The sequence below is a fragment of the Apis mellifera genome, linkage group LG4, assembly GCF_003254395.2.
Source record: "Apis mellifera strain DH4 linkage group LG4, Amel_HAv3.1, whole genome shotgun sequence".
NCBI classification, from domain to species: domain Eukaryota; kingdom Metazoa; phylum Arthropoda; class Insecta; order Hymenoptera; family Apidae; genus Apis; species Apis mellifera.
The window spans coordinates 11326880-11348353 of record NC_037641.1 but is presented as its reverse complement, the minus strand read 5'-3'; the positions used below and the strand labels follow the sequence as shown (position 1 = coordinate 11348353).

The window sequence follows — 21474 nt, the reverse complement described above, 5'->3', positions numbered from 1 at the left end:
TTCTTTCTTTTCGATCGATCGAAATTATATTTCCGCGTATTTTCTCGCGAGAAAAAAAAACATGGATGAATCTTGGCTCCGGCTCCTCGACTCGAAGGAACACAACTCCTTCTCGGGCCTCGCGATCGAAGAGAGAGGAAACGCTGGTCTCGCTACAAGTGTCGATTAGTAGTCTCTCTCTCTGGAGATGTGGAACGCGGCGGCGGCGGCGGCGGTTACGTTTCGAGAAACTGGTTCTCGGCCGACCACGGCCCGATCAAACTCACCTTCCCGCGTGGATCAGTGCGGGACAAGCGTGGTCGCGAGCGAGCGAGCTCTCGCAGCCACGAGATACCACCGGCTAATAAGTAGTGACGTTGCCGCGATAAACCTAGCGGAGGGGAAGATAAAAGTACGCGACGAAACGGGCCAAACAGGCTGCATTTGCGCAACTTATCGCGTCTCGAAAACACTCCATTATTCTCTCTCTCTCCAACTCCTCCAACTCCGTTCCCCGGCCGAGGAGCGAGGAGTGGGACGATGCCGGCTCTCCGATCGGACCACCGCGAGTCACTGTGTCGCGAATCGGCGTGAAAATGCCGTGGAAACGTCTTGGTAGCGAAGCGAACGATGCCGCGGCGAGCAAACGCATTCATTTTTCATTAGCCGGCTCCGCCAGGCGCCGGAGAGGCGCTTCCATATATACGCGCGGCCGTATCGACTCGCAACAAACGCGCCTCCTCGATTCCTTTCGCTCGCGCCGGGGAAACGCCGCGTGTCTGAGACGCTCGCGTCGTTACCGTAAGCCAACAAGGATCCTTTCCTCTTCTGTATCGTTCCCGATATAGCGGGGCGGCGGCCCGGTGCTTCATCCAGTGGTGCTCGATTCCTTCGAATTCGCTCTCCCTCTCTCTCTCTCTCTCCCTTTATCTTTCGTCGAATCGCTTTTCCGCGATTTAATCCGGATAATCTCGACCCAAACCGCGCCTACTCGCAAACAAATTTTTTTTACGTCCAAGTTTCGCGATAAGAGCGCCACGTCGAGACAACGGGGAGAGGAAGAGGCAGTATAGCAGTGACGAAAATCGGTGAAACGAAGAAGGAAAACGAGAAATCTCCTTCGAAAGTATTCCTCTCTCTCTTTCTTTATATATATACTTTTATGACGGGACGAGAAGTATATTCGAGTTGAGGATCTCTGCTCTGGTAAGCGAGCAATCTCATAGTAGTCAGGACAGATTTGTAAATCTAATTTTTCATCCCGTCTTTCTGGCTCTTCTTTCTCTCTCTCTTTCTGTCTCTATTTATTTCTTCATCTCTTACATAGAGAGAGAGAGAGAGGGAGAGTCTCTTCCTCATCCTCGATTCTGGGTTCACCTCCGCGTCCCTCTATCGTTCCAGTGGGGTGCTTTCTCCGATTCTCTTCATCGCGAGAGCATCTCCGTTCCTCCTTCTCTCGTTTCCCTGGCGCCCTCTCCCGCCACCTCTTCTCCTCTCCTCCCTCTCCCCCTCCTCCTCCTCGCTCCGCGCCTCCTTGCCCTCTCACGCACGAGATCTCCAGACGATTCTCAGACGGCCGGTTTATACGGCGTTGATCTCTTAAACCGCTTAGCTTCGGGTTACACCGAAAACAAGAACGCGCTCTCCAACGCTTAGACCCCGTATAATACGTACTTGTTTGCGCGCGTTTCGGTACACCGGCTAAATAAGAAAAGTTTCTCGCCGATCGGGACTCGTCTCTTATCCCTCCCCTCGAAGCGAACCGCTTCTTCCACTTTCAAACGCGTGTTACCCCACGCTCCAAATTTGGGAAATTTAATAAACGCTTTGGCAGCGATCGAGGACCGATCTCCGTTTAATAACGAGGCAGGTGGCGAATGCAAATCGAAGAAACGAGTCGCAGCGGAAACGATCAAACCGGATATCTAGAAAGGTGTTTGCTGACAACTTGCTCCCCTTTGGTTTCGCGGGGTGTTGAGGGGGATGGCCGTAATCGCGATGGATCGTAATCGCGGCCTCGTTCAAGGAGGAAAGGGATCGTTGGAATTTCCACCGACTCGTGGAAATTCTAAATTGTACAATGGCGATGGATTATTTGACGTTAAACGAGATCGAAGGAATCTGTGTTGGAACGGTCGAGCACAGGGAACGATGGACGAGGTAACGAGGGTCTGCCCTCTTAAAGGCCAGAATTTAAATTTCGGACGTTCGGCGGATGATTTATACTCGGTGAAAGGTGTGTTTGCTTTTGGCGGATTGAATCGATGATTAATTCAGAGCTCGAAACGACAGAACGGAGAGTGGTTCACGCAGAGTGAACGAAATATATATATATATATATATATATATATATATATATATATATATATATATATATATATATATATATATATATATATATATATAATATATATATATATATATATATATATATATATATATATATATATATATATATATATATATATATTGAAAGCAGTAAATTCATCCTCGACACTTTTCGATCGCAACTTTTATCGAACTTTTCCATCGATTAGCTCGGCGATTACAGGTATAATTTTGCAGGCAATCCGCAAACAACGCGTTCGTTGGAATTTTGGACGGGCGGATGGCCGGTTAAAAGGGATACGCCCACGATTTACGATATCTCGATCGAATTCACCTATCCGGATCGGATCGATCAGATATAAGAGTACGAGTTTCGGTTCGCGTCCGGTCGAGTATCGCGTGTAGGATTCGCGATGATCGCGCCAGCTGCTGCTATGCTTTGATCCGATCATTCCCCGCCTTAATGATCGTTGCAACGTAAAAAAGAATTCTATCTTCTCTTCGAGGCTGAAAGGAATACAAAGAGGTTCCAATTCTACGGACGAGCTCTTATAGCGATCGATCTTCCAAAATTCCTTCCCTTTCGATCGCCTCGCACGTTTCGTTTCGTCGAAATTTTCGTGGAATCGGCGACGACGGGAGATAGACTCGAAAGAAAAGACGAGAAACGACGAGTGGAGCGGGAATAAAAAGACGCGGGATAGGAGAAGGGTAGGAGAAAGAGAGAGTGAGAGAGAGGAGAGCGGAATGGAGCGACTATAAATTGTCAATTTCGAAGTCAATTTGGCCGGGCTTACCAATCGGCTGCCGGTTAATTTCAAGGTGAATTGTGTCCAATATGGGTATATTATTAATGGGCCGGCGAGGGATAGGGTGCACTCTGGAGCGGAGGGTTGCAACCCCGTTTTCGCGCACTGGCCAAATCTATCGCTCGGGGCCGGCGATACGCTCTCTCGTATTCGGCATTCCGGGATTAAACGGCGCGCGCTCGCCGAGTCGTCGACTACGCGGCACACTTGGCGCGCACGAGTTGATCGGGGATCCCCTCCCCTTCTCCCTTCTCCCCCTCCTATTCGCTATTCCTTCTTCCGGATTTTTCTCCACCGTCCCAACCCACTTCTCTGTCCAACGCAACGGCGGCGTTGGAATTCGCGGGGCACGCCTCGACAAAGGAGCCACTGTTTCTCGTTAAACAACACGAGCGCTATCTTTGAATTACGATGCCAGCGAGAGCAGCGTTATCGCATCCGTTCTGCTACCGTTCTGCGCCGTCCAAACACCACCACCTCCCCCGAAAACGCGGGAAGAGAAACGAGAGAGAGAGAGAGAGGAACGAACCAGCATTATCCGGCTATTAAACGCCGCCTTCTTTCCACCGTGAGATCCTTCTTCTCTTCACAAGTTGCGTTACCATCGTGGCCACGTTGTCGCTCACGAATTCTATTGTCTTTCTTTCTCCGTTAAACCACTAAAGGATGTCGTCCCTCGACAGCCCTCTCGGACGTCCGTTCCACCGACGTCGATTCGCAACATCTGCATCACCAATCGCGCCCCGCACGCTGTTCCGATATCGAGCACTTCCTCTCCCGTATATATATATATACTGGAAGAGGAGGAGACAATAAGCACTCGGGGAATTTTAAGCGTGTGCGATAAGCGTGTCGAGGCCTGCGCGCGAAAGGAAAGAAAGATCTCGAAAGATAGATCGCGTCGTGTTGCGAAAGATTCTTTTTTTCTCTCTTTTTTACGATTGTGTCGCGATTGCGGGAGGGAAGCGTCAACCATGTCATTAACGGGCGTTAATTCGAAGTAACGGGGATAACCTCGTGTGTCTCTCGTTTGCGACCGTGTCGTGACGCATCCGCGCGCAATTTATCGACGCGTCTCTCAACGTCTCCCCTCCGCAATAATACAGATTTCCTCCTCCGCGGTAGACGCACGAAGAGGGGGGGGAGGGAGGGGAGGCCTCTTGTACAACGCGGAACCACCCTTTGGCAATTAAAAAAACTATAAACCGCTTAACCGCGGCGCGGCTCGCAACCGACGCGAAGTCGTAAAACGATATAACGAATAATAATACGAGCGTTCGTGGCTCCGCTTCTAATTGTCAGTTTCGCCTTTTACGTCTTTTCCCCGCTTTTCCGCCCATTGCCGACCATAATCGTTCTTCCGTCCCTCCTCTCTCTCGTCGCTGTGCATACACGCGCACGCACAGCACACACGAGTCATCCCCTCATCCCATGAAATCTTTTTCCAAAAGTTGCGAGAGTCGACACGGGTTGCGTCCCTCTCGTAAAGCGTCGTCGCGGCCAATTCCCGTCATAACAACGACTTCAATTTTCGTCAAAAGTCTTTCGGCGTTATCGTCGTCGTCGTCGTCGTCGTAGCGCGAGATCTCCATTTTCTTTTTTTCCATTTTCTCTCTCTCTCTCTCTCTCTCGTGCTCCTCCGGTCTTCTTTTCGATTTCTCGGTTTATAAACTCGATCGCTCGGCTCAGCATGAAATCGGGCAAGCATTTTCCAAATTATAAATTTTTACGAGGGCTCGATAGAGCCAGAAGAGCGAGCGTCTCCCTCCCTCTCTCTCTCTATTATTTCCTTTCCATCCGCCCTCCGATCCCCGCACGCACAATTCACTCCCTTCCTCCTCTGGATCGCGGCAATCCCGTCAGTCAGATTGGATTTGTCCGATTTCGCGCCCGGAGTGGAAAAGAACGTGGTGCGAGGGTCTGGATGCGCGCGGTCCATTTCGTCTTTCTCCCTCGCGCGTCCCCCCCTCTCCCTCTCTCTCCCACTCAACCACCCTCCATATTATTCCTTTTCACGCTCCGTTCTCGTTCCTCGACCGAGAAACAAAGAATCAAAGAATATATATATATATATATATACAAGAGAGAGAGAGAGAGAGAGGGAGAGAGAGTTGCGTGAAATAGAGTAATAAGAAAGCTGTGCTGCTCGATGGATCGTAACTTTGAATTAACGTTTGTTCCACTTGATATTTTGCTGAGAGAGTGAAATACTAATAGGAAGTCGTAGGAACGCGGTGCGCCTACGAACGAGTCGTGAAATCGTATACCCGTTCGAGCGGCGCGATTCGTAAGAAGGTCGTGTTTCATTCGCGAAGGAATCGTTCGCGAGTGGAAGAAAAAAAAAGAGAAGGAAAGAAGGAAAGGAAGGAGAAAGAAAAGAAAAGATCGGTCCGTTCCCCGCGTAATAATAGTAGCGTAAGCAAATTGGCAAACGTTAACAACGCGTAGTATTCCCGTAGTATCTCTTTACGAGCCGCTATTAAGGGAGACAGAGAGAGAAGAAGAGAGAGAGAGACTCTCCCCTCGCGCTAGCATCGAGAGAGAGCATTTTCTAATAACCACGACGTAAAGTTGGGGTGCGTTACGCACAAAAGAAATCTTTCTCTCTGTTCGCCGAGAATGGGGGAGGGGAGGGGAGAGTAGAGACTTATCTTAGTAATATTGGATTAAAACTTATGCTTCTCTCGGTCGCAATACGTTATTTTTATTGCTCGCGGCTTTGCATAATATTCCTTTCGCATCCTACACCCCTCATCTCCTCCCGATCCGCGATCTCTCCTCCGCTCCCCATCATCCTCCTAGGGCTAATTTTAATTTCGATGCCTCCTCGCTGGGGAAACCACCCCGTGTTACGACACCTCAACGTGCCGCCTCCTCCTCCTCCTCCTCGGTTTATTTATGTTTCTCGATTCCTTAATGGTGGGTGGCGGGCCGTTGCTCATCATCAGACGTTGCTCTTCGACGAACGGCGAGGTGGCGAGAAAATTAGGCAAATCAGGTGGCGACACCTGACTCGCCGATTGCGATTAATCGGTGGCGAGAGGAGGAAGACGAGGTTGGTCGAGCGGGCGCAGATGCGCGATACGATTAATCCGCGTACGAGGCGTGTAAGCGCGCTCCTCCAGGCAGATGTCCCGAGGCCTTCGCTCGTCGTAATCGTACGGGGGTATATTCTTTTTTTTTTCTTCGCGCCTCGTACGCGCCAATTTCAATTTCGAAACCCTCGTGAAGGTATCGGGCGAGTTTATTGCTGCACCGGTGGCGTTCCTTCGCCGCGTTACCGGCACGCGATACCTCGGATTCGCGCTCGATTTCGGATTCCCCCCCTCCTCCTCCTCGCGATATATCGTAATCCCCCCACCCCCTCCGTAATACCTGTATTTGCGCGTGCACGACGCGCGTTACACCCGCGTAATCCCGCCAATCTCGAGAACGTGGCCCGGTCTTCGCTACGGGTAATCCTGCCAATTTGGACCTCGGATTATCCAAGAAGAAGAAGAAGAAGAAGAAGAGGAGGAGGAGGAAGAGGAATGCGTGTGAGAAGAGGCGTCGGAAAGTTTCGATCGGGAAACCCTCTGTCGTTCTTCTTGGAACGTGTGCTCCTCGTGCTATTCGTTCGAATGCGGGACATCGAAGGTCGAATAAGGTTCGATAATAAAGGGAGGGTAAAATACGTCGACTTGGACGGCCGGTCGATAATTTTTTTGCCTCGACCTCGAGACGAAAGGTGGGGGGAAAACCTGCCAAAAGCAGCGCCCGCCTCTCCTTTTAATATTTCTACGATAAATCCGCGCGCCCCGACCCTTTTTACGACTCCACGCGACTCCTCGAATAAATAACGAACGGGCGGCGTATCTCCAACGGGCTTTTCTTTCACTCCTTCGCGCTCTGCTCGATGCGGCCGGTTTTTTTACGAGCGGGGCGCTCTAACGCGTCCAAATCGAAATAATAAGTCCCTGGGATGTATCCAACGAAGTACGAGATACGTAAACCCTCCAATCTTTTTCTCGTGAGAGAATTCTGTCATCGGTCTTCTCCTACGTTTCGTTATCGAGTCGTTAAAGAAGAAGAAGAGGAGGAACGTTTGGACGTCGAAACCGACGGAATATCGGCGGGCGAAACTCCGTCGTTGCTCGACGAACAAGGAGAAGGGGAGCAAGTTCGGACACGGCGTTGTCGTTCCGCGACGAGGACTAATTAATATCGTAATTAAGCCGAGGCCGTAACTCAACGCGAGCGTCGTGGCCCAGCCGCCGCGGCAAGAATAATTAGGGAATTATTTTGTTTCCAAGAGGATCTCGAGATCCCATCGAAGCGGAGACGAGGGTTACTCGTCGAGGACAGCCCCCGCCGCGCCACGCCGCGCCGCTAAATTATAATTAAATATCAAACGTTTGCAATTACCCGGTTGCACCTGCCGCGCCCGCTTCCGCCCTGAACGCCGCCGCCGCCGCGCAACGGCCCAACGAATTTCGCTCTACGTAAACCGGTTGCTCCCCTCCCTCCTCCTCCCTCCGTAGATCCGCCGCTCCGCTCCGCCATCCTCCGCCCAATTACCGCCCCAGCTATGCGCCATGTACCCCGTCTTATCCCCGCGTATCCTTTGATTCACCAGCTTCCCCGATTATTATCGAGTGGTCGCAGCGGCATTAGTTCGGGGGGGTTGCTTACTTGCAGCGAGCCGCGTCGTCGAAACGATGCGCGAGGGTGTGCGCCATCCAAGGAGCCGCAACGGAACGCGAACAACCGACCGAGAGGGAGGGGGAGGGCGCGTGGACGTTGTCGGTTTGCGGTCGACCCGTGCCGTACCGCGCTCCGATACCTCTGCGGTCGCGGCTCCACCGCATCGCCAATAACGGCGACGACGTGGGGAACGACGCCTCCAAGAATCCGCGCCCTCCCTTTGCAAATTGCTCTCGAAAATTCGCGCGAAAAGAACTGGGAGAGGAGAACCGGTCCCTTGCGCGAGTCCCGTGTCGCGGTTGAACGAGCAACGCTTTTATCGTCGTCCTCGTCGTCGTCGATCGAGCGGAAGAGGAGATCGCGCTTCGAGCGCGATCCTACCAAGCGTTTTCGCGCCCTCTCGTGGCACGCGATCGAGAAGGATTAGCGAAACGCTTCGTCACTCCTTGGCGACCAAGCGGATCGAGCGCGCGCTCCCCTTCCTCTCCTCCCCCCTCCTTTTCTTCCTCGGACCAGACCTCGTCCATCCCCATCTCTCAGTCCCTCCATCCCCGAGGACGACACGATCCTAGCCGTTTCTTTTCTCTCGTCGAGCACGAGTTATCTACGGCTCTCATCGAATATCGGCCGCGCGTGTACGTGGACGGCACGCCGGTCCCGATGGGGTTAAGCGGTAACGCGGTTATTATTGCAACAGCATCGATATCGCGTTTCAAGTTCGGATTCGTCCCTCGTGTTATTTCGAGTTGCGAAAGTGATGGTGGAATATCGAAGGGAGCGATGAGTCGGGGAGGGTAAACGGAGAGTCCTCGCTTTATCTTAATGCCAAAATCAAATCGGCTCTTGCATGGAATTAGAGATGGCATTACGAGCTATCAGCGTGTATGCACCCTGCATCGATGGTGCAACCCCAATCGCCGATCGTGGCACAATGCCGGGTCGAAGGGCGAGAACAATGCGATGCCGGGGTGAACGCGACAGAGAACCCCAACGATATTACCACCTCCTCCTCCCCTTCTGTTTTCTCCCAAGAATCTCGTGGAATTCGTATCTCCTCTTCCAAATATATATATATATATATATATATATATATATATACGTATAACGGGGACAACGGAACGAAGCAACACCGATAGACAGACTCGGTCGCGTTATAAAACGCGTTGGAAAAACCGGAAATTCGAATAGCCGGGAGGAGCGACCAAGGCATCCACCACGGCCGACCACCCTCCTCCTCCTCCTCCGTCCCTCCCTCCTCGACCGTGTATTTTTTACCCCCGTCGCGCCGCTCGCTCGCTCGCTTCCTTATAAACTAATTTCGCGCGGAGCGCCTCCCTGCTGTCGGCTCGCTCGGTGTCGAACAATTGAATTCTCTCTTTCCATTTACCTATCCGTTTGTATCAACATTTACATTTATATTTGAATAATGGGGAAAATAAAGAGGCCCGGCGTCGTCGTTTTCGCGTCCGACGATTCCGGGGCTCCTCGCTATTACATTTTTAAGCGTTCGTTTTCGAGCAACCCCGCGGCAACCCCCGCCCAACGACAGACGAACAACCAACGTGGGGTGAACAGGCTCGGTGAGGCTCTCAAAGAGAGAGAGAAAGAGAGAGAGAGAGAAAGAGAAGCAGTCGACGACACTCTGGGAATTCTGTGCGTGACGCTCGACGCGACCAACGCCTCGTATTATCATTTAGATAAAGCTTATGTTAATATTATTTTCCTCCCCCTGTGGGGAGGTATCGGTCTATACAATCATAATATCTTCGTGATTTTCGTGACTCCTTTCGCGACACACCTTTTTCCTCCTTCTTTCCACCTTTAAAACCTGATAGCAAACTGTTCTTCCTCTCCTCGTGCGATCGACATCGTCGCTACTTTCTCGGAAAAGAGAATCGAAATCGTCTCTTCGACGCGTATACGTAAAAGGCTTTACGAGCCTTTCGATCGTTAATCTCTCGAACGCTTTTTCGATCATTCTCGCTTCTTCCCTTCGGTCGAGTTATCGCGAAGATGGATGGAATCGTTAACAGATTCGTTTTACTGCCGAGGCGTGTCATCGGCCCTCGCCGCGGTATTACGCGGCGGAACGTTCAACAAAGCCGCGACTCGAACGCGGGAAAAATCGCGGCCACGACCGTTGTTCGTGTTTACCAACCATTCGTCCCTTCGAAACGAGCGTCCTCCTATAAAGTACCAAGTTTTCGATTCGCGTGCTTTCGCGTATTCCCGATGGAGGAGAATCATCGATCCTCGAGCGTGGAGTGGAAGATTATTAAGTAACCGAGAGAGAGAGAGCAATTGGAGAGACGGTAAAATTGTATAACAAGATAGGGAATCCACTTATCCACCGTGGAATCCGTGGAACGGTGTTGGAAACAATTTGCGCCGGCCAAGCGAGCCACGAGGAAAGGAAACAACGATCGGTGGAGTTGGAGGGATATATAATAATTTCGTCCATCGGTTTGATTGGCCACGGAGACGGAAAGCGAGGCCGTGTCCGGTGACAACGATATTCGCCGCGCGGGAGATCGATAGCTATTACGCAACGATTTCGAGACTGCTTCGGACAAATTTATTACCGGGCGGAGAGGGAGGGAGAGAAGTCGTCTATTCTCCGGGGAACGCGTCCATCGATCGACCATACCTCGCCCCGGCTACGAAACTAATCGAGAACGAACGTGCTCTCTCTCTCCCTCTCTCTTCGGGTTCTTCCACGTGTTCCTCCACCATGACGTTTCGCGCCCCCGTTGTTATCGAGCACGATTTTTCCTTCGAGGAAATCCAACGGTGCTTGCGCGCCGTTTCCACGAAATCGGGGAACAGAGGACAAGAGGGAAGAAGAGGAAGAAGAAGAAGGAGGAGGAGGAGGAAAGGAGGGAGGATAGTAGAGCGTGCTAGGGTCGCTCGTTTACGAGGTAGCATATTTCTGGTAGTGTTCTGTTGTCGGTGGGCCACCCACCGCGATTCCGAGCAGTCAAAATAGCAGCCGAAATCATAACGGCCGATTGTCCGTGCCCCGCGCCCGAGTTATGAAGCAGTAAACCGCGTCTCTTTCCGCGCACCACTCTGCTCTGCTCGTCTTCGATTCTCCGCCGTTTGTGATCCCTCGTAGGCCGAGTGGAATCCCCGCTCTTGCGGAATAATTTCGACGATTGGACAAAGGAGGGAGGGACGTCGACGATCCGTTGCGCTCTATCCTATCCTATCCTATTCCATTCCATACGAATTTCTCTCCGTATATAAATATATACGTGTATCGCGATATATGTTGGCGATATTGTCGTCGTCGTGGTTTTGTCCGTGGCCGAGCGACGACCGGTGAAGTCGAAGAAACGTAACGAAACGTGGAATTCGAGAAAACCACTTGCCGTGCAATCGCGTGACTGACAAACGTTTGCCGGGTCTCCGTGGCTGCTCGCCGTTCTCGAAACGTCGCCTTCCGCCACTCCGATGTGTATCCACCGGTGAATCCAATCCGATACATACCTGGAACAAAGAAGAGAGAAAAGAAAAACGATGAAACGTTTCTTTTTTTTTTTTTCGAGGAGATAGGATAGGACGAGTGTTGTGACGAGCAAAGTGGTTTAACAACGAAGCGATATTATAGTTATTCGAAGGAGAGAGAGAGAGAGAGAGATCGATGCGGCGGTGGTGAATCGTAAAAGGGAGCGAAACAAAAGGAAGTGGATGGAACTAGGGAAGAGGAAGAAAGGGCGTTGATTTGTGGAACAGGTTCTTTCTAATTCCAACTCTTCCACGGGATGGTGGTAGCTCGGTGATCGGATCGATAAATCAGGATAGCATTAGGCGCCACACTCCGTATTGGATCCGCGATCTCTCCCTTCCCTCCCGCCAAAGAGGGAGAGAGAGAGAGGAAACGGTTACCACGCTTCTATTCCTACACACGTGTCGTTTGTGTACACGCGAGTAAGCGTGTGTGTGTGTGCGCTGCTCACGTCCTGCGCGCGAGTCTCGGGCGATTTATACGGGCAATATCGAGTCGGGATTAGCACGATCGGACGGACTCGAGTCATGCTCGCGGTCGATACCACGTGGCTATTAGTGTCAAAATAAAAATGTGGCCGCAATATATGGCGAGAACCGTAAGCCCCTCTCTTATTGCCACGGTTGTGCGATGATAGAGAGACTCGTGGCCGCGTATTCCGTGCTCGCACACCACCGACGATACCTTCCAGCGAGGGAGGAAGGGGGGAAAGATGGTGGAACAGGAAAGCGAGAGGGGAGGGAAGAAAAGAAGAACGGAGGCGAAAAAAACTGGCCCTTCTTCTGCTTCATTTTCGCTTCGCTCGCGACTTTATCTTCCTTTCCTTTCTTCCTTTCTTCGAATCGATCGATCGTAATTCTAAGCGGCGTTTTAACGCGCGTTAAATAATCGAGAAGAAAGAGGAGGAGGAGATTTGTTGGAGCGTTGTTGAGAGAGGAAACGAAGAAAAGGGAGAGAGAGGGAAAAGATCCAACTTGGGGGAGAGAGGAGGGAGGTCGTCACCCCATCCACCGCTACGCTTTCCTGCTAAATAAAGTGACCATGGATCAGGGGTGGACCTGGGCCGAAACATCTCCCGAGCAGCAATAAAACACTCCCTTCGTCTCGTAGCGTTCGTCGGGAGAGGCCGCGAGAACCAGCCTCATAAAACTTAGAAACAATTGTCTTTTATCGTTTTGTTGTTATTTAATTTTCTCCCGGATTGGGCAGAACCCCGACACCTTCGCCCTACCTCCTAAATAATTTACGAGCCCATTTCTTCTTCCTCTTCTCCCGTGTCACCAGTGTCCTCTCATTGCGAAATTCGAGGAAACTCGAGACTCGAGACTCTAGGAATCGAAATGGAACGAACGAACACGGATTGTGATAAAAAGGAAAAAAAATAAAAAAAAGAAAGAAAAAACAAATCGTTTCAAGCGTCTGAGCCGAGAGAATGTCCGAGCGATACGAGCTCTATTTTTATATCCGTTCGTGCAGGAAGTTGGCCCCCGTAGGATGGGGGAGACCCGTGTGGTACACGAGGCCCCCAATGAAAATAATTATTAGCGTTAAGTGGACGTCGTTAACCGGGAGAGGAGACGGTTAGCTCGTCGGTGACAGACGTTCGAGCCGGTTAGCTCGAATCACGCGCGGCAACCAGCCTCGATGCGTGAATCTGCGCTCTTCTCCGGTAGAGGATGCGGATCCATTGGCTGGACAACTAGATTTCATTGCGTAATGCTATCTACCGAACCCGCTCCTTCCCCGCGCCCACCCATGTCCTCGTTCGAGTCTCTCTCGCGTCCCGAGGACAATGCTTAAGTTCGATCGATCAGTTCCTCTCCTGTCCATCGCGGCAAATTGACGTTCCTCCGAGTGCTGCGTTCCTCCGCTCGATCGACAGAGGGAGGGAGAGAGAGAGGGAGAGAAAGAGTGGGAGGGGTAAAGTTTGCATCAAGAAAATCGACGGTTGATCGGTTTGGTTTAGGCGAAGGTTTTAGGTCGGTCGAGCCCATCGCTCGACAGAGCAGCCGTAATAAATAAATTCCGTAGGGTGGCGAACGAACCAACGAACATTATGTAGAACATATAAATAAACGGTTTATATACCCGGGGTCTGGCCGATCCTTCCTCCCTTCCTCGATTCCTCTCTTCGTTTCGCCTAGCTATGTTTGAGTTATGAATCGTAAAAGCTAGATCGGCAATCATTGAGCTCGGACTCAACTTCGGGGAAGGTTAAAAGCCACGGTGTTAACTCGCTCTCCCCGTCCATGGTATTGACACTGCCGTGCTCTCCGGCTACCATCGCTCCTACACGCGTGTATGCGCGTGTACGTGTACGCAATACCACGGGATATACCTCGACCACTCGAGGTCGAGCAGAGGGGAATCGCGGCTTCTCGAGAAACTATCATCGCTTCCTCGAGGAAACGACCGGTCGCAAGGACGAGCATAGAAGACGATGTTCCTTCCTCCTCCTCCTTTTTTCTCCCTATCGTTTCCAGAATCGAGCTCCTTCACTCGATTTCCAGAATTACGCTCCACTTCTCTCTCTCGAACAACACCCCCTCGGACTTGTCTTCTCTTCTTCCTCTTCCTCTTCCTCTTCCTCTTCCTCTTCCTCTTCCTCTTCCTCTTTCTTCGGATGATTCACGCTCAAAAATTTCTTCCGCGATCGATACAAAATCTCTCGAGAGGAGAGAACGGTCCTCTTCCACCCCTCCCCTTCCCTCCACTCCCCTTCCCCTCCTAGCCCACGGTCGATGCCGATTCTCGACGGAGAGGAACGGAGAGAAATCTGGTCCGGAAGCGAGGCAGGGTTGACACCTGCGCCTTGAGAACCGAGGCGGAGGAGGTCTGTTTGAACGGAAACGCGCAGAGAGTCGGAGGGGGAGGGGGGAGGGGGAGGTGGAGGAGGAGGAGGAGGAGGAGGAGAGGAGGGGAGGATGGATATCGCACGGTACCTCTCACCATTGTGAGATGGTGGCTTTGTAGTCTGGCGCACGCTCACGCGCGGCCAAGTCGCACGCATACATCGAACCGTGGATCCTCTCCCCCTCCCCCCTCCCCCCTCTCTCCCTCCCCCGCATTTCCCCTCGACTCTCTTTATTTTTATCCTGGTTCGTTCGCTCGTTATTTATTATTCGCAGCGATGGCTATGCAAACGAGGTGGCGAGGAGACGCGGCGCGGCGGGCCCCGGTTGCTCCGTCTACCGGAAAAGCCATCGTGCCGCTTTTAAAAATGGAATATCGCTCGCCTTCTCACGATCCTTCCCCTCCCCACCCCACCCGACGCACACACTCGATTCGAAATCGCGTCTGGGATCGCGCCCTCGATCGAGACCTCGAGTCCTCGACGGATATCTTGATAAATTAGGGAACGAGGAGGGAGGGGAAGAGAGAGACAGAGAGAGAGAGGGATAATCATTTCGACGTATTCTTTCTTTTTTTTTTCTTTTTTTTTTTTCTATTTAGAATCCAGCTCCAAGAAACACCGAGAACGAGAGAGTATCTGCTTTTCGTCCTATCCGTCCCATGGAGAGGAGGACTTCTGGTTTCTCCAAAGAGGCCGGCGCCACTCGAGCTTTCGAGTCTCTCTCTGTCTCTCTCTCTTTGGAGAGGAGAGAGACTCGAGGCTGTCGCTCTCTCGAAAAATGATGCAGACCCTTCGCGATAACGCGGGATCTTTTACAGAAACAAGGGGAGAGCGCTGTTCCTTGCGAGAGAAAATTTCAACTCTCTTTTTCTCTGTCTGTCGTGAAAGCATCGTAGAAAGAATCGACCCTTTCCGTTCCTCCTTCCATCGTTCGACCATCGTGTGAGAACGATTTCGCGTGATACGGGCGTTGGAAAAAAAAAAGGAAAGGAAAGGAAAGGAAAAAAAGAAAAGGAAAAAAAGAGAGAGAGAGAGAGAGATGGGCGTGCATTTTTTTTCCACGGTAACAAATTCATCGGAGGTGGTTATCTGGACGGTGGGATCGGGGCGCCGCGCAATTCCGTATCATTCTTTCGACCGATGTAATTATCCTCGACACGCGGTACCGTACGTTGCATTCGTTATGCGCGTGCGTTCGCGTGTACGCGTCGTTGCGCTCGGCCGCGGCGTGTGTTGCGTAGCTTGGAGAGGCGCGCTGCCATCCCGTGGACGAGACGGCGGCGGGTACACACCGAGGAGGAGGAGACGACGGCTCCCTGTCGCAAATATTTCCAAGTTTGTCCATCGGCCCCGTCCTATCTATCTCGTCACGGTCGGCAAAGCCGCCGCGACATGAGAACCGAATACGGAAAACCCGAGTCGAGAGTACTCTCGGCTCGGCGGCGTGTCGTTGTATTACGTACAGGGCCCGGTACACGCGACAATGTACTCCCTTGTTTCCGCGTTGTAGCCTGCCTACGGCCAAGAGGATCGGTCCTCTCCGCCATCGGGTCCTCGAGTGTTTCTCCCCCATCCTCCCTCTCATAAGACTCGTATATATACATGCTCCGCACTCCAGAGAGAGAGAATCGCGCGTGGACCAGAAGAAAAAAAAAAGAGGAGGAGGAAGAAAATTCCATCAGAAATCTTCTCGATCGATACTCGACGAGTTAGCGTTGTAACGATACGACGAGCGGTTCACCGTGTCCACCTTCTCAAAAATCATCCTCCTCGAGGAGAGAAAGAACGTTTATTTATTCGTTTCCCTCGTTTCTCTAAAATAAAATCGATTCGAGATCGATTCATCCCGCGTTTAATAAAATCGGCCGAGGTCGAGGGACGATGCCTCGGTATGCCGGGGAAGGGAGAGAGGGGAAACGGATAAAGAAGAGAAATAAGGAGTATTAACGCGAGGAGTATCGTAACGGTGGAATTAGAGACGGGCAATCGAAGCGACGACGACGTAAAGCCGCGATGGACGTTCTCGCACGGCGATACTCGAGAGTGAGAGAAAGAGGGGGAGAGAGAGAGAGAGAGACGAGTTCCTATATACCCATACCGGCCGTGTCCCGAGAGTATTACGCGAAATGAAGGCGGGAAGAGATGGCCCGTAGCCGTGCTCGCTACGATACGATCCTCATCTCGGGGAAAAGGAGGCTTGGGAACGTCCTCGCGAAAGGACTTAATCAACGGGTCCGAGTGTTTATGATTTTTGTTATTGGTGTCGTATCTCGGGGAGTAGCTTTGCCGGATTTTCGCGCGCCCTTCGCTCACCTCCTCCTCCTCCTCCTCCGCCGATCCACGTGTCCTCCCCCTTGCCGAATCACCGACCGGCTTTCGCTCGGTAAACTGCCGCCTCGGATAAAAGGGCGAAATTTAGATGGAGGGAGATCGAGGAGGAGAAGGAAGGGAAACGAGGAAGCGAAGCGAAGCGCAAAGCGGCGCCGGTGATCGTTCGCTCGTGTATACACGATTTGCCAGGTTTTAGACCGCAAAACCGCTGTCGTCGATCGAGCAAGAGAAGAGAGAGAGAGAGAGAGAATAGTGGTCCCTTCTTCCCTGAACTGGACGAATTCCATTCGTGCGAGGATCTTCCTCGAACGTTGCACCGCGGGGAGTCCGGAGAGAGAGAGAAAAAGACAGAGAGAGGACGGAGGAAATCGAGGAGGAAGCGGAGAACCGATCGAACCTCGTCGAGCGTGCAATCACGCGGATGGCTCGGCAAACATCTCCGCGTCCCCTCCTCGGTCGCGTTTTATTTTCTCTCCGCCAGATAGAGAGAGAGAGAGAGGGAGAAAAGTCCCTGTGGCGATCGGTCAACCGCGCACACGGCTGTTACATATGTTGTCCATTTCGTGTTCAAACAGTGCGCGGAAACCCGCGGGAACGAGGAAACGTTCGCCGCGGACATCCACGATCCCGGACTTTCCTTCGCATTCCTGCTATCCTGCTATCCTTTTACTCCCTCTTTCGCGCCACCGAAATTCAGGCGCGGCGACACTTGGCGCCTCGCTAAGAGCGATCGATGAAGGGAAACGAGAGACGGAAGGGTAAAAAGAGAAAAGGAATATCGAGCTTCTCCTTCTTTCCAACGGACGTCTCTCGGACATCCTTCGGACCTCGACACCTCCGAAAGACAGAGAGAGATGATTTGACCCTCGTGACGTGGCTCGCGCATATCTCGAGTCCACGTCGTCGGGAAGAGGAAGAGGTACGACGGATTTCGAGGCGAGAGAGAGGGAGAGAGAGAGAGCCGGGAGGGCTCAGGTGCGTGTGCATGCGTGCGTGGCCGCCGTCAGCGGTGCCTCTTGAACGCTCGTGTCAAGCCAACTCCGATCGGAGAATATCGTAATCTCCGTACCGTACACGCTCTCGCGGGGCCCCCTTACGTAATTCACGTGTCTGGCAAGAGCGTGCTCGCGTGTACCGGGGGGGGAACCGGCTATAAGCACTCCGCACAGGGGCGAGCGGTGGTGGTGGATCGACTCGGGGGGAAAGGGGAGGCAGCCGGGACTGCCCTTCGACCTCGCGAACGCCGCCTCGTATACAAGGGTAATTCCTACGAAAGTATGATTAATCGACCGTGCTTGCCTCTCGTTTTCACGTGTATAAATATATATATATAGAGAGAGAGAGAGTTGTAAGACGAGCGCGATAGATGATATTTCTACGACGCGATATACGCGACATTTGCGCGAAAGGAAAACTACGGAGGGAAATATCCGTTTGGAATTGGGTTTATTCGTTCGTCGGTGGAGAAAGAGAGAGAGTAGATTTCGATTAGCCTTAGGAAGAGAGGGGAGAGGGGGGGAATAAATTCGAGAGGGATCGGAAAGTACGAAGGCGAAGCGTGTTCAAGCGGTTTCCTGTCCCGGGGTTGTTTCGGGGGCAAGAGAGGGCAAGAGGGTCGTGCAGTTGCCACGCAGTCTGACTGACAAGCTGACTTATGCAAATACAGCCTCGCTTCGCCCGGTAATCTGATCGTACGTACATACGTACCTACGTACGTGGCGAGCCTTTATTTCTCGATGGGATTTAAATTACCTGTAAGCCGAGCCGTTTTACGCTAATAATAATATATAACGCCGACGACTTTATTCCCCCCCCCCCCTCCCCTCTCCATCGCGTTCGCCTCGAGGCGAATGTGTCGATCGTCGCCGAATGTGTCTCATCTGCTGTTAGATCTCGCTGTCGTACACGGTCCGACATGTATGTTTGCCGCCGTGATAACGACCGATAGAAGCGGGGTGGAGTGGGAGCGGAGGAAAAAGCAAAGGGAAGGGGAATCGGCGTGGAGCGACAGAGGATCGGCAGAATAATAGGAAAGTTTTCTTCTCGGCCGTTCGACGGAATGACCGGGCCATTCGGGAGTGGTTTTACGACGAGCGATATATATATATATATATATATATATACTCATCTACCCTCCCCCTCCCCCTTGGATTTGCGGAATACCGCTCGGCCTACTCGGCGATAAAAGCGAAAGTGCGCGCGCGGCGGTCTCTCGCGTCCAAACGAGAGACGAGGGAAGGAGGTGGAGGGGAAAAAAGGGGGATACAGGGTGTGCGAGAGAAGATGGGCGAAAGGGGGGTGGGAGAGGAACGCTCTATCCGCTCCGATCTGCGTTCCCGCGCTCGTGCCGAACGCGCCGGCCCGTCATCGTAATTACGGGTGAGACGTTTCGAGAGAAGGCGCATCCGTTCGTTTTGTTTCTCTTTTCTTTTCTTTTTTCATTTTTTTTTTTTTGTACGTACCATTTCGCGAGGACAGCCACGAAAATTCCTCTGGTAATTGCGAAAATTCGCGGCGCGCCTGCGAGCGTCAAAATTGGCGTAATTAAACTGCCGATGATTTTTTTTTTTCTCTTTCTTTCTTTCCTTTCTTTTCTTTTTCTTTCACGTAGCTTGACGATGAAATTCCGAATTCGTACCATTTCCACGGGAGAGAACGGCACGGAGGAAGAGCACTACCGGCAGAAGTTGGGAAAAGGGAAGGAGAAGCGGTTTCCGCATCGGGAGCGTGAATCAGTATCGATCGACCTTCCACCCGGTTATCGGTTCCAGGCTTGGTAACAACGTTACAACGGCGTAACGGTGTGTAATCGTCGCCCTTCTCCGAATTCCGCTTAACTATCGGGTTCTTGGCGCTCGGGCTCTCGATGAATCTCGAGTTAACTAACGCGACGACAGGTAATTAATCGAAAGAGCCCTCCTCCTGGACAGTGTCCGCGTTGCCCGTTACAACAGAGGAACCGGGGAGAAGGGGAGGGGGGGAGCCGTTCCGCGGCTCGTTTCAGTTGGTCACCTCCGGCTAATCATAGACCACGAATCCCGCTTCCCTTGGCACTCGACTCCCTCTTTCCTCCCTCCTCGCTCGCCGACGACCCACCAACGACCGCTCCGCTTCGACCCTGTACAAGGGTGTCTGATTGTAATTACTTTACTCAAGTGCGGTAATTAAACTTCTCCGGTAGCTCGTGTGTCTAACGATCCCCTCTATCCTCCCTCCTCCCCCGTCCCCGATAATCCTAGGCTCGATTACTTTTCTTTCCACGCTCGGTGGTTGCGCGACGGTGGAAAAGTGGAACCTCGTTACGTTGCCTCCCCTATTTACGGGATATTCGAGCGCCCATCATCGTCCTCATCGTCGTCGTCGTCGTCGTCGTAGCCTCGATCGAGATCATGTATTAGTAGCACGATGGTAACGTATAGTAATAGTGGTATGGAAGCGGATCCAAGGATCTTCGAGTCTGACGAAGGGGGAGGGAATTGTTAGCCGGCTCGATGAAAAATTGCCTTTCGGAATCGCGTCCGTGTCCAACTCGCGCTTATTATTCCCTACGAGCGCGTGGTGAGCGCGTCGACGTCGCGATAAAAAAAAGAGAGAGAGAAAGTGCGTGGAAACGAATCCGAACGAAAATAAAAAGAGGGAAAGAAAGAGAGGGCGGGACGAGGGAACGGGGGAAGAGGAGGGTGGAAGGGGGAGGGAGGGAAGAGGAGCGTGTTTCCTCCTCCTCGCTCCGGCAGAGAGTTTTCATCGGGCGTGCAACATTCTGACAGCTTATTCCACCGGTCTGCCCACCTCCTGAACTGCCAACTGCCAAATGCCACTGCGCATTGAATCCGAACAATCAGTGTGTCGGGATTGGAAAAGGCTCTCCGCGGCCGCGCGCGAGTCCTGTCAGAATACCGGATTAACGCGCCCTCGTAATACCGCGGCGGGGCGCGCCCATGAAAATAGACCGATCCAATGTATTTCCCGCGTTGTTAAGTGACGAAATTCTTCCAGCCCTCGCTCCAGAGATCCCCTTCCTCCTTCCTTCCATAAATTCCTCGTCGAGCTTAATATATATATAAATATATTCAAACGTGAATTCCTTCTGAATCCAGAAACGCCATTTCTCCTCCAATTTCTTTCTTTTCTCATCCTCGAGAGGATGAACAAATGCTATGAAATGTCATTTCCGCGTTGTTAAGCGACGAGATTCGTCTCATTCCTCCCTTCGATAAAATCCTCGTCTAAATAGCTAAATGAATATATATTCGAACATGGATTCTTCCGGATTCCAGACAATTTTTCCCCCGCAAAAGGATGAGTAAATGCAATGAAATGTCCACGTTGACGAGATCCTATTCCTCGTTTAGAGAGAACTCGATAAAATCCTCATCTAAATAGTTAAATGTATATATATAAATTCGAACATGGATTCTTCCGGAATCCAGACACGTTTCTCATCCAATTTTTTCTTTCGCGAAAGGATGAACAAGTGCAATGAAATGTCATTAAGTGATTAGAGAGAAATCTCTTTCTAAATAAAATATATATAAAATATACTCGAACATGGATTCTTCTCGTCTCAATTTTTTTTCTCCGCGAAAGAAAAGCTGGGGAAGCAGGATGAGAGCAGGTGCGACGAAATGTCATTCCCGCGTGCGAAAGGCAGCGGCGGCGGCGGCGAGAGTCAACCAGGCTTAACGGCTGGACACGCACGCACGCACGAAGTCCAAGGAACGCGTGCAGGAACAAACGAGAGCGCGTGTAAGCGCTTGTAAATGGACGGCTACTCGAATCCCGCGCGCTCTTTGTCCCTAACCACTTCGTTCCCCGACTTCGATTCGCATCGTTTCGCACGGACGCGTGCCGCGAGTCGAGACTTTTCCACGGTTAAACGGAATTTTTTTCAGAAACGACGACTCTCGATCGTCTTCTCGAAATGAATAAATAATATCGACGCATCGAATAAATAGTACTTTAAGTAACAATAATCACCTCGT

General features: G+C 51.7%; 1 protein-coding gene across 4 annotated transcripts in view; it reads right to left on the bottom strand.

Annotated features, from left to right (window-relative positions):
* The window catches only part of LOC411009 (dachshund homolog 2), a 134682-nt gene that overhangs the window by 81330 nt on the left and 31878 nt on the right, over window positions 1-21474 (bottom strand). The window lies entirely within an intron of this gene.